This window comes from Chiloscyllium plagiosum, unplaced genomic scaffold (assembly GCF_037043375.1).
Source record: "Chiloscyllium plagiosum isolate Xiang-an unplaced genomic scaffold, Cpla_swu_hap1 HiC_scaffold_27, whole genome shotgun sequence".
NCBI lineage: Eukaryota > Metazoa > Chordata > Chondrichthyes > Orectolobiformes > Hemiscylliidae > Chiloscyllium > Chiloscyllium plagiosum.
The window spans coordinates 91,371,058-91,383,732 of record NW_028270165.1 but is presented as its reverse complement, the minus strand read 5'-3'; the positions used below and the strand labels follow the sequence as shown (position 1 = coordinate 91,383,732).

Below are 12,675 nucleotides of genomic sequence, written 5' to 3'. Positions count from 1 at the left end.
CACTTATGGACATGTATAACTGTGCATATAATCAGGGCTGTCTCCCGCCTTCGCTGAAAGAGGCAAATATCTCTCTTATCCTTAAAAAAAAGGAAAGGATTCAGAAGATTGTACATCATATAGACCATTATCCTTGCTAAATGTAGATTTTAAAATCCTTTCTAAAACGTTAGCACTGAGACTAGAAAAGGTACTGCCACATATTACAAAAGAGGATCAGACGGGGGTTTATTAAGGGCCATAGATCATCCAATAATATTAGAAGGGTTTTGAATATGATTCAAGCCTGTCATCAGGGAAAAATACCAGGAGTAGTGGTTTCATTAGACCCGGAAAAGGCATTTGATAGGGTTGAATGGTCATATTTGTTTTACACATTGGAAAGGTTTGGCGTTGGTCAGGTGTTTACCAAATGGGTCTCAACATTGTATAGTGATCCCAAAGCAGTTGTGGTTACCAATGGATTAGGTTCGGATAGCTTCAGTGTGGGTAGGGGCTGTCGTCAGGGATGTCCCCTCGCGCTATTGTTATTTACACTAATAATTGAACCACTAGCAGAAGCTATACGAGCTGATCCTAATATAACGGCCCCGAGGATTGGTACAGGTAAACATAAAATTACCCTTTATGCAGATGATGTTCTTCTATTCCTCAGTAATCCTCTGATGTCCGTACCTCGCCTAATCCAAGTTATTAATACATTTAGCGCATTCTCAGGCTACAAAATTAATTTTTCAAAATCAGAGGCTATGCCAATGGGTGGCCTTGCTATGACACCCCACTTAGTGGACGGATCCCTTTTTCCCTTTCCTTGGTCCCTGGAGGGCTTCTTATATTTAGGCATTTTTATTACTCCAGTATTTGGTCAGTTGTATAAGGCTAATTTTTTGCATTTACTGGAAAGGATAAGGCAGGACCTCCAGCGATGGGGAGTCCTTCCAATTTCCTGGTTGGGTAGAATAGCACTAATCAAAATGAATGTCCTGCCCCGTCGCCTATATCCTATGAGAATGCTTCCGGTGATGCTGCCGAGGACGGCTCTATGTAAATTATATGGCTGGCTGGATTCATAGACGGTCCCTCATTAAACTGAAGAAGCTACAGCTTCCACAGACAAGGGAGGATTGGACTTCCCAGACTTTAGGAAATATCAGTTAAGTTCCCTATTAAGTTACATAGCTGATTGATTGTGGATCAGACAAGACCCAATCTGGTTGGACATCGAGGTCTCTCAAGTAAAATACCCACTTATTAACCTTTTATTTTCAGACAAGAGGAAAATCATTACAGATCACTGTAAAAACCCTATAATACTAAACACAATTAAGGCTTCGAATATAATGCGGCAAAATGAGGGCAACTCACATAAAACATCCCCCTATGCACCGATGGTGGGAGCATGGGGATTCCAACCAGGGTTGACAGATGCCACTTTTAAACTCTGGAGATTCAGGGGTATCTCATGTTTAGGGGATCTATTTAAAGATGGGGTCCTGATGTCTTTTGAACAGCTGCGTCAGAAATTTGGATTACCTAATGGAGACCTCTTTCGATACTTTCAAATTCGAGATTATATACAGAAGACGACTACGGAATTAGATAGTCTTTATAAATCAGATAGAGAATGTAGTGTCCTTCGACCAGTGGGGATATCTTCCGCCAGTACTATTTATCATTTACTACATGATGAAGTATCGGGAGATATGGATAATCTGCTTAAAACATGGGATCAGGATTTGGAAACATGGAATGATATTTGGGAAAATGCTAGAAGAATTATTATTTGTAACAGAACCCAGGCTATCCAGCTGAAGATACTTCATAGGGCCCATATAGCACCGGTTCGACTGGCAAAATTTAAGGCAGGAGCATCTCCAATGTGTCCTAAATGCAAAATAGAGGTGGGCACTCTTATACATTGCCTATGGACCTGTCATAAGATCCGTTGATATTGGACTAAAGTAGCAAGTACCCTGACAGAAATTTTAGGAACGGAAATTAAAGTGGACCCTGTATCTCTCCTTTTGGGCTTTTCGAACTTTCCCTCCCTGGACACTATTTTCTATTCTTTCTTTCTGTGCAAGGAAAAACTGGGTGGCTGAGGGCCCCCCTGGACGTTCAAATTGACATAGATTAATTATGGAATGTATTCCCCTTGACTTCCTCACAAATATAGTGCAGCGAAAGACCGAATTATTTTATAAAATATGGCAGCCCTTCTTGAGTTACATAAATACAGATATTTCGGCTATCCTAACAAGGGCTTTTATTTAATTGAGATTACAAACCTGGCTGGGCCGGGGCCCCTCGGGAGAGGAATCCCGCACGAATACGGGTTTTATTACATCTGATGTTAACACATTGCGAGCATATAGAGACTTAAATATACACTCTGGTTAGTTGTAGGTTAGATTCGTTGACAGTTGAGTTTTGTTTTTTTTCTGTTTCGGGTTTTTTATCTTTTCTTTCTTGTTAAACTTTGGCTATTGTATATTTGAGTTAATTGTATATCAATGTTTATATCTGAGAGTTTTGTTTATTTTTGTAAACTTGTAAAAATGTTAAATTTCTAATAAAAATATCGATATAAAAAAAAGCTGCTCATTTCTTTCCGCCTCCTTCACTAAGTTTAGAACACAGAACAATACAACGCAGAACAGGCCCTTCGGCCCTTGATGTTGCGCCGACCTGTGAACTATTCTCAACTCATTCTCTGACACTATCCCAACAACAACCATGGGCTTATCTAAGGATTGTTTAAATCTCCCTAATGTGGCTGAGTTGACTAACTTAGCAGGTAGGGCTTTCCACGCCCTTACCACTCTCTGCATAAAGAACTTGCCTCTGACACCTGTCTTTAATCTATCACCCCTCAATTTGTAGTTATGCCCCCTAATACAAGCTGACTTCACCATTCTAAGAAAAATTCTTTCACTGTCTACCCTATCTAATACTCTGATCATCTTATATGTCTCTATCAAATCCCCCCTAAGCTGCCTTCTTTCCAATGAGAACAGACCCAAGTCTCTCAGCCTTTCCTCACAAGACCCTCCCTCCAGACCAGGCAACATCCTGGTAAATTTCTTCTGCACCTTTTCCAATGCTTCCCACATCCTTCCTGAAATATGGGGACCAGAACTATACATAATATTCCAAGTGTGGCTGCACCAGCGTTTTGTATAGTTGCAGCATGATATTGCGGTTCCGGAACTCAATCCCTCTTCGAATGAAACCTAACACACTGTATGCCTTCTTAACAGCACTATCCTCCTGAGTGGCAACTTTCAGGGATCTATGCACATGGACTCCAAGATCACTGCCTTCCTGTTATTCTTCTCAAAGTGAATGACCTCACATTTAGCTGCATTGAACTCCATTTGCCACCTCTCAGTCCAATTCTGCAGTTTATCCAAGTCTCCCTGCAACCTATAACATTCTTCCAAACTGTCCACGGCTCCACCGACTTTAGTATCGTCTGCAAATTTACTAATTCATCCACCTATGCCTGTGTCTAAGTCATTTAAAAAATGACAAACCGCAGTAGTCTGAAAACTGATCCTTGTGGCACACCACTAGTAACCGGACTCCAGGCTGAATATTTTCCATAAACCACCACTCGCTGCCTTCTTTCAGAAAGCTAGTTTGTAATCCAAACTGCTAAATCACCCTCAATCCAATGCCTCTGCATTTTCTCCAATAGCTTACCATGTGGAACTTTATCAAAGGCTTTACTGAGGTCCATGTACACCACGTCAACTGCCCTACCCTCATCTACATGCTTGGTCACCTTCTCAAAAAACTCAATGAGGTTTATGAGACACGATCTGCCCTTGATGAAACAGTGTTGACTATCGGAAATCAAATTGTTCCTTGCTAGATGATTATAAATCCTATCTCTAATGTTCCTTTCCAAAAGCTTTCCTTCAACAGACGTAAGGCTCACTGGTCTATAATTACCTGGGTCATCTCTGCTGCCCATCTTGAACAAGGACACAACATTTGCAATCCTCCACTCTGGTACTAAATCAGTAGACAATGACAACTCAAATATCAAAGCCAAAGGCTCTGCCCTCTCCTCCCTAGCTTTCCAGAGAATCCTTGGATAAATCCCATCCGGTCCAGGGCACTTGTCTACTTTCACTCCTTCTAGAAATGATAACACCTGTGTGCCACTAACCTCAATCCTTTCGAGTCTCATATCTCGTACCTCATTCTTCTCCTCTACAATATTCTCCTTTTCCTGAGTGAAGACCGATGAGAGATATTCATTAATACCTCTCCAATCTCCACAGGGCCCACACTCAACTTCCCACTTCTATCTTTGACTGGCCCTATTCCTACCCTAATCATCCTTTTATTCCTCACATACCTGTAGAAAGCTTTAGGGTTCTCCTTTATGTGTTAAAGACTGCTCATGTCCTCTCTTTGCTCTTAACTCTCTCTTTAAACCCTTCCGAGCTGATCTGTAACTCTCCATCGCCTCATCTGAACCATCTTGCCTCATCAACACATGAGCCTCCTTCTTCTTTGTTACAAGAGATGCAATTTCTGTTGTAAACCACGGTTCCCTTACCTTATTACTTCCTTCCCTCCTGACAGGGACATACCTATCAAGGACACACTATATCTGTTCCTTAAACCAGCTCCACATTTCAATTGTCCCCATCCCTTGCATTTTGCTACCCTATTCTATGCATCCTAAGTCTTGCCTAATTGCATTATAATTGCCCTTTCCCCATCGATAACTCTTGACCTGTGGCATGTTCCTATCCCTTTAAATTGCTGTATGAAACCTAACTGAATTATCGTCACTCTCTCCAAAGTGTTCACCTTCCACTAAATCAAACATCTGGCCTGATTCATTACCAAGCACCAGATCCAGTGTGACCTCCCCTTTTGTCGGCCCTTCGACATACTGTGTCAGAAAGCCCCTCCTGCACATACTGGGGAAGTTAAAGTCCCCCATAATGACCACCCTGTTCCTTTCACTCCTACCCAGAATAATTTTGCTAATCCTCTCTTCCACCTCCCTGGAACTCTGCGGAGGCCTATAAAAAAACTCCAAGCAGTGTGACCTCTCCGCTCCAGTTTCTAACCTCAGCCCACATTACCTCAGTTGATGAGGACTCATCAAACGTTCTGTCAGCCACCGTTATAATATCCTTGACCAACAAGTCCATGTCTCTCCCTCTTTTACCGCCTTGGCTGTTCTTAATGAAAGATCAAAACCCTGGAACCTGCAACATCCATTCCTCACCCTGCTCTCTCCATGTCTCCGAAATGGCCACAACATCCAAGTCCCAGGTACCTATCCGTGTTGCAAGCTCACCTACCTTATTGTGGATACTCTGGCGTTGAAATAGAAACACTTCAAACCATTTCGCTGTCTGCCAGCACATTCCTGTGACCCTGAAATCATGTCCCTGTCCTTCCTACTCTCATCCTCCTGTGCATTGCAGCTACACCCCCGGTTCCCATCCCCCTGCTGAGCTACTTTAAACCCACTCGAATAGCTCCAGCAAATTTCCCACCCAGGATATTAGTACTCCTCTGGTTAAAGTGAAGACTGTCCTGTTTGTACAAGTCCCACCTTTCCCAGAATGAGCACCAATTATCCAAAAGCCTGAAACCCTCCCTCCTGCACCATCCTTGCAGCCACGTGTTCAGCTGATATCTCTCCCTATTCCTTGCTATCACGTGGCACAGGTAACAAACCAGAGATAACCACTCTGTTTGTTCTAGCCCTCAGCTTCCACCCTAGCTCCCTGAAATACTGCCTTACAACCCTATTCCTTTTTTTTTGTGGTTAGCACTGCTGCCTCACAGCGCCAGAGCCCCAGGTTCAATTCCCCACCCACGTCTGCACGGGTATCCTCCCACAGTCCAAAGACGCGCGGGTAAGGGTGAATTGGCCAAGCTAAATTGCCCCGTAGTGTTAGATGACGGGGAATGCGGAAGATGGACCATCAGGTTCTGAAGTTGCTGCTGCTCCTCCTCTGCAAATACAGATAGAGCTTCACCACAGACTGCAACTTCCTTCTTTCATTCTGGGGTTAAATTGTTAACTTGCAGCAACTGAAAAGAAAGCGAGTGAATACAGGGAAGGGACAGAGTCGGGAAACGTTGGTCCAGGTCTGTGTCTCAATTGGCAAACACACGGCAAATGCAGTCCCACAGTGTGAAGTTTAGACTGGATTACATTAGTGTGGAAACAGGCCCTTCGGCCCTACAAGTCTACACCGCCCCGCCGAAACGCAACCCACCCATAACCCTACATTTACCCCTTACCTAACACTATAGTCAATTTAGCATGGCCAACTCACCTGACCTGCACATCTTTGGACTGTGGGAGGAAACCAGAGCACCCGGAGGAAACCCACGCAGACACGGGGAGAACGTGCAAACTCCACATACTCAGTCGCCTGAGGCGGGAATTGAACCCAGGCGATTCAATTCCCGGTTATAACCGGTTATAGCCTTGGTTATGAAAAAATAACTGCTGAAAGGAGGTGCGTTGTTTAAATGGCGATATATTGGGATGTGAAGAAAGTTGGGACTGCAGATCCTGGAGATGAGAGTCGAAAAGTGTGGCAGTGGAAAAGTACAGGAGGTCAGACAGCATCCGCGGAGCAGGAGAATCGACGTTTCAGGCACGAGCCCTTCCTCAGGAATGATGTGTGGATGTAAAAAGTGGCCTCAGCGTCCTTCCACACCAGTCACTGCCAGTTGTCAGACGGATGCAGCAAGCAATCAGCAAGGCAAGAGGTATATTAGCAAGAGGAATTGAGTTCAGAAGTAGGGATGTCTTCCTGCAGTTAGGGAGTCATTGAACATATTCAAGGCTGAGTTCATCTGATTTTAGAACAACCATGAAGTGGATGTTTATGGGGGAAGGCAAGTAAAATGGTTTTAAGACCAGTACAGAACAGATACAGAGTCATACAGCACAGAACAGACCCTTCAGCCCAACGAGCTCTGATCTCCAGCATCTGCAGTCCTCACATTCTCCCCTAATTAAGTCTTCCCCTCTGGGAAAATAATTCTTCCTATCCACCCCTGTCTACACCCCTCATGGTTTTTAGGCCTCAATCAGGACCCCCACCCTCAACCTCCTTATTTCCAATGAAAATAATCCGAATCTACTCAACCTCTCCTCATAGCTAGCGCTCTCCATAACAGGCAACATCCTGGTGAACCTCCTCTGCACTCTCTCCAAAAGTATCCACATCCTTTTGGAAATCTGGCGACCGGAATTGTACACAGTATTCCAAATGCGGCCGAACCAAAATCTTATATAACTTTAACATGACCTGCCAGCTCTTTTACTCAATCCGTCCGATGATGGAACGCGTGTTGTATGCTGCCTTGACCACTCTACTGACATGCATTGCCACCTTCAGAGAACAATAGACCTGAACACCCAGATCTCTCTGTACATCAATTTCCCCCAGGACCTTTCCATTTACTGTATAGCTCGCTCTTGAATTGCATCTTCCAAAATGCATCACCTCGCATTTGTCTGGATTGAACTCCATCTGCCATTTCTCTTCCCAACTCTCCGATCTATATTCTGCTGTATCGTCTGACAGTCCCCTTCACTATCTGATATTCCATCAATCTGAATGCCCATCTGCAAACTTGCTAATGAGGCACCCGATACCTTTACCTTTCAACCTCCTGTGCTCCAGTGAAAAAAGTCCCAGCCTATCCACCAATAGGTGTGAATTCTGTCTGGGTCCCAATGTCGAGTCAGCCTGACATTTTTGATATAAAACCTCTGCATTTAAATTACGTTCTTGAGAAAGTTACTGAAAACAGGTTCTGGGATTAACATACCAAAGAATAGAACCCCATTCTAAAAGATGGAAGATTTAATCTAAATTGTTTAATGTATCACATCTCCATGAACTGGACTCCGTTGGTTATAAATAGTCTAATCATGATCTTATTCTCCACAACCACCTGAAGCAGCAGCAGCACTTCAGAGTGCCAGAGATCCGGGTTCAATTCCCACCTCGGGCAACTGACAGTGTGGAGTTTGCACATTCTCCCCGTGTCTGCTTGGGTTTCCTCCCACTGTCCAAAGATGTGCAGGTTCGGTGAAGTGGCCACGCTAATTTGCCTGTAGTGTTAGGTGAAGGGGTAAATGTTGGGGAATGGGTGGCTCTTCGAAGGGTCGGTTTGGGCTGAAGGGCCTGTTTCCACACTGTAAGTAATAAAATAAATCTAATCACTCCGAAAGCTAGGGCTTCCAAACAAACCACGTTATGGCAGCAGCAGGAGGTTTGGATTATATTCACTAAAAACAGTTAAGCAGTTAGATAACACGTTCGAGTGAGAAGTGTGTATAACATGTTCTCACAACTCCTATACTCAATGCTATGAGCAATGAAGGAAAGCAAACCAAACGCTGCCTTCACTAATCTGTCCACCTGAGACTCCAGCACTCCAAGGGCTCTTTATTCTACAACACTCCCCTAACTGTGTCAGTCCTGCCTGGATTGCTTGACCAAAATACCTATCTCTGATTTCTCTAAATTAAACTGCAACTGACACTCCTCGGCTCATCAGCCGATCCCATAAATTCTAATTTATAGTGAACTCTTTCCTCTCTTATTCTCTGAAAGCCGAAACTCTCCATCCCACACTCACTCCCTCCATTTTCACTTTGCTTATAGCGGAAGAATGTAACTGAGAAACTTATCAGCCACGATAGAATGGAATGAGCAGACCTGGTGGTATAATTTCTGCTCCTATGTCTTGTGGTCTCTTGCTGTCCTGGACACCGAGAGAGAGAATTGGGACCAGCATTGAACCGATCATGAGTGGATATGGATCTACCTGCATCTCAGTGGATGGGCTGGGACTTTTTCACTGGCATATAGGAGGTGGAGATGTGATCTTATCAAGGTTTTTAAAATCGTGAGGGGAGAGATGAGGTGAACGACTTGAAGGGCACAATTTGTTTTATACAGAGTGGGTCACATGTGGACTAAATGTCTAGAGGAAGTGGTGGATGCAGGTACAGTAACGACGTTTAAAAGACATTTGGATAAGTTCATGAATAGGAAAGGTTTGGAGGGATATGGGCCAAAACACTGGCAGGTGGGACTGGTTTAGTTTGAGAACAGCATGGACGAGTTGGACTGAGGAGCTGTTTCTGTGCTGCATGGCTCTGTAACTCGGTTCTATACTAGTCTTAAAACCATTTTCTTGCCTTCCCCATAAACATTCACATAAAAATCAGATGAACTCAGCCTTGAATATATTCAATGACCCCCTAACTGCAGGAAGACATCCCCACTTCTGAACTTAATTCCTCTTGCTAATACACCACTTACCTTGCTCATTGCCTGCTGCACCTGTCTGACAACTGGCACAGAAGGACACTGATGCCCCTCTGAACACCCACGCATCATTCCTGATGAAGGGTTCATGCCCCAAAGTTCGACTGTCCTACTGCTCGGATGCTGCTTGACCCGCTGTGCTTTGCCAATTGTGGTCTTCTCTACATCGGGGAGACCGAGTGTAAACTTGGGGAACGGTTTGCTGAGCATCACAGCCGGGTCCGCAGAGGCTGAGCGGACTTCCCAGTCTCCACCCATTTTAATGCCCCTTCCCACTCCCCTTCTGACATGACTATCTTTGGCTTCCTCAATTGCCACAACAAATCAAACCACAAAATGGAGGAACAAAACCTCATCTTCTGATTGAGCAGTCCACAGCCCGGAGGACTCAACACAGTTCTCCAATTTCAAATAATCTCCCATCCCATCCCCCAACACACTTCCCAGCCCCTTCCACTCTTCCCTGCCAACCAGATTCCTTCCTCCCAGTCACCAATTCGGTCGTACCAGGTTATGGGGATAAGGCAGGAACAGAATACTGATTGAGGATGATCAGCCATTATCACAATGAATGGTGGTGCTGGCTCGAAGGGCAGAATAGCCTACTCCTGCACCTATTGTCTATTGTACACTCGACCTGTCTCCACCTATCCCCACTTCAATACCCTGCCCCCAGCACATCTTTGTTCCACAGCTCTCCCTATACCCACCCCCAGACCTGAACAAGGGTTACACTTCTCCACCTTCTGATACTGCGTAGTTTGCTGAGTTCTTTCAGTCTCCTGCCTGTCTATTTTGCTAATTGAGAACAAAGGCCTGGACTAACTTTTCCAGACTCTGTCCCCTCACTGGATTCACTCCCATTCCTTTCAGTTGCTCCAAGTCAACAACTGAACCTCAGAATGAAACGTAAATGGAAATGGGGGTGAGAAAAGAGAGTGGGTACTATCAGATGTTGGACAGAGGAAAGAAGTTGCAGTCTGAGGTGAAGCTCAATCTTCATTCAGAGAGAGGAGGAGCAGGAGCTTCAGAACCTCATGGTCCAACTTCCACATTCACCAATAGGGGAGCTCCGAAAGGCAGGAGGACAATTCTCCCTCCGGTCCTCCTTATTTGTCCATCAAGGGAGGTCTCGCCCCTTTTCTGCTGACAGCAAGGAACATGCCCAATGTTTTGGTGACACCGGCAAACATGTGCCCTGCTTGTTGACACTGAGGAGTGTACACAATATGCACGGTAGCAATGCTGGTGTTATTGACAGGTTTTAAGTTTCCAAATGCCTATCGGCTAACAAAAAGGGTGCAGCCGTTCTGCCTGACTGCTCAGACAGAAGATGAGGTTTTTTTCCCCCCTGTGGCTCGATATTTGATTGCTTTTGCATTTGTGTAGCTGCTCAATGTTTAAGTCTTTTCCTCAGTGTTGGGGTGAGATTCACAACTAGAGGGCATAGGTTTAGGGTGAGACCACAAAGGTACCTGAGGGGCAACGTTTCCATGCAGAGGGTGGTGCAAGTATGGAATGAGCTGCCAGAGGAAGTAGTGGAAGCCGGTATAATTACAGCATTTAAAACACATCTGGCTGGGTATATGAATCGGAAGGGTTTAGAGGGATATGAGTCAAGTGCTGGCAAAGGGGACTAGATTAATTTAGGATATCTGGTTGGCATGGACAGGTTGGACCGAATGGGTCTGTTTCCGTGCTATGACTCTGAATAATAAAAAGTCTACTTTTCCAAATAACAAACTATATCCATGATAACAAGGCTTAGTGCACCACATGTTTTACTAACCATTCTCAACAGGTCCTGCCCCTTCAATGACTGAGGAACATGTACATGCTGGCGCATAATCTCCTTCACTTACACACTACCCTCAGCAATTGCACAAGTAACAGCAAAGGGTAAACAGCACAAGGATTAAACACACAGTGAGGGGCAAACAGCACAAGGATTAAACACACAGTGAGGGGCAAACAGCACAAGGATTAAACACACAGTGAGGGGCAAACAGCACAAGGATTAAACACACAGTGAGGGGCAAACAGCACAAGGATTAAACACACAGTGAGGGGCAAACAGCACAAGGATTAAACACACAGTGAGGGGCAAACAGCACAAGGATTAAAACACAGTGAGGGGTAAACAGCACAAGGATTAAACACAGTGAGGGGTAAATAGCACAAGGATTAAACACACAGTGAGGGGCAAACAACACAAGGATTAAAACACACAGTGAGGGGGTAAACAGCACAAGGATTAAACACACAGTGAGGGGGCAAACAGCACAAGGATTAAACACACAGTGAGGGGGCAAACAGCACAAGGATTAAACACACAGTGAGGGGGCAAACAGCACAAGGATTAAACACACTGAGGGGGCAAACAGCACAAGGATTAAACACACAGTGAGGGGCAAACAGCACAAGGATTAAACACACAGTGAGGGGGGAAACAGCACAAGGATTAAACACACAGTGAGGGGCAATCAGCACAAGCGCCAGTAAAAGCCGATGGAAAGTGAGTGTAAAATGTCACTATGACAGGACAGGCCCCACATTCCTTCCCCTCCGTCCCCCCCACAACCTGCCTCACCTTTCACGTCCCGGGCCCAGTACCTTCCAGGTGGCCCCATAGTTGACACAGGGGCCGCCCCACGACCAGTAGAACTCCACCACCCCGGCGGCCGACGAGTTCCCAAGCAGGTCCTTAACCCCATCCGCCTCCAGAATGCTCACCGGCTCCTGGCTGCTGTACAGCCGGCCGGTGTGGCCGTGACACAGCAGCTGCGCCAGGAAGGCGGCGGCGGCCAGTGACGGGTGTCTGCCCCGGGCCGCGCGGCGCCATTTTCCTAACGGCCGCCCTCCCGCCGCTTCCTCGCTCGAGCGACTTCTCCTCCCAACCGCCTTCGGCCCCGCGAGACGTCTGCACAGGGGAGTGGGCGGGGCGGGGCCGGGGCGGGAGGTGGGCGGGGCCGGGCCAGGGGATGGGCGGGGCCGGGGAGCCGCACCGTCACCAAGCAACAGCCACCTCGCGCTACAACTGCTCATTCACAAAAACAAACTCTCCTGTCTCGCTCTGCAGCTGCAGGGGGGACACTGCCACGTTTCCAGGAGCCCTGTCTACATTGGGAAAGCTCACGGCTCAATTTAAACAGATATTCCCACATCTAACGGAACGGCGTCATATCGAAAGGGGGCAATCTGCATTTTAAAGGGACGTGGACATTTTAACGGGTATTTCTGCAAATAAAGAGGTTTAAATGGACGAGATTACATTTCAAAGGGATGTGGGCACATTCAAAGGGATATCTTCATATGTAAAGTGACGCAG

The 12,675-nt window shown here is 45.7% G+C and overlaps 1 protein-coding gene across 2 annotated transcripts in view; it reads right to left on the bottom strand.

The window, feature by feature from the left end:
* Positions 1–12,259, bottom strand: part of LOC148145001 (uncharacterized) — a 197,924-nt gene extending 185,665 nt beyond the window's left edge. The window contains exon 1 of one of the 2 annotated variants that reach the window (XM_087975581.1): positions 12,081–12,259. The gene's annotated coding sequence lies outside the window, so the exon portion shown is untranslated. The other variant, XM_087975580.1, reaches the window with a different exon arrangement.
* Between the last annotated feature and the right edge of the window lie 416 nt (positions 12,260–12,675).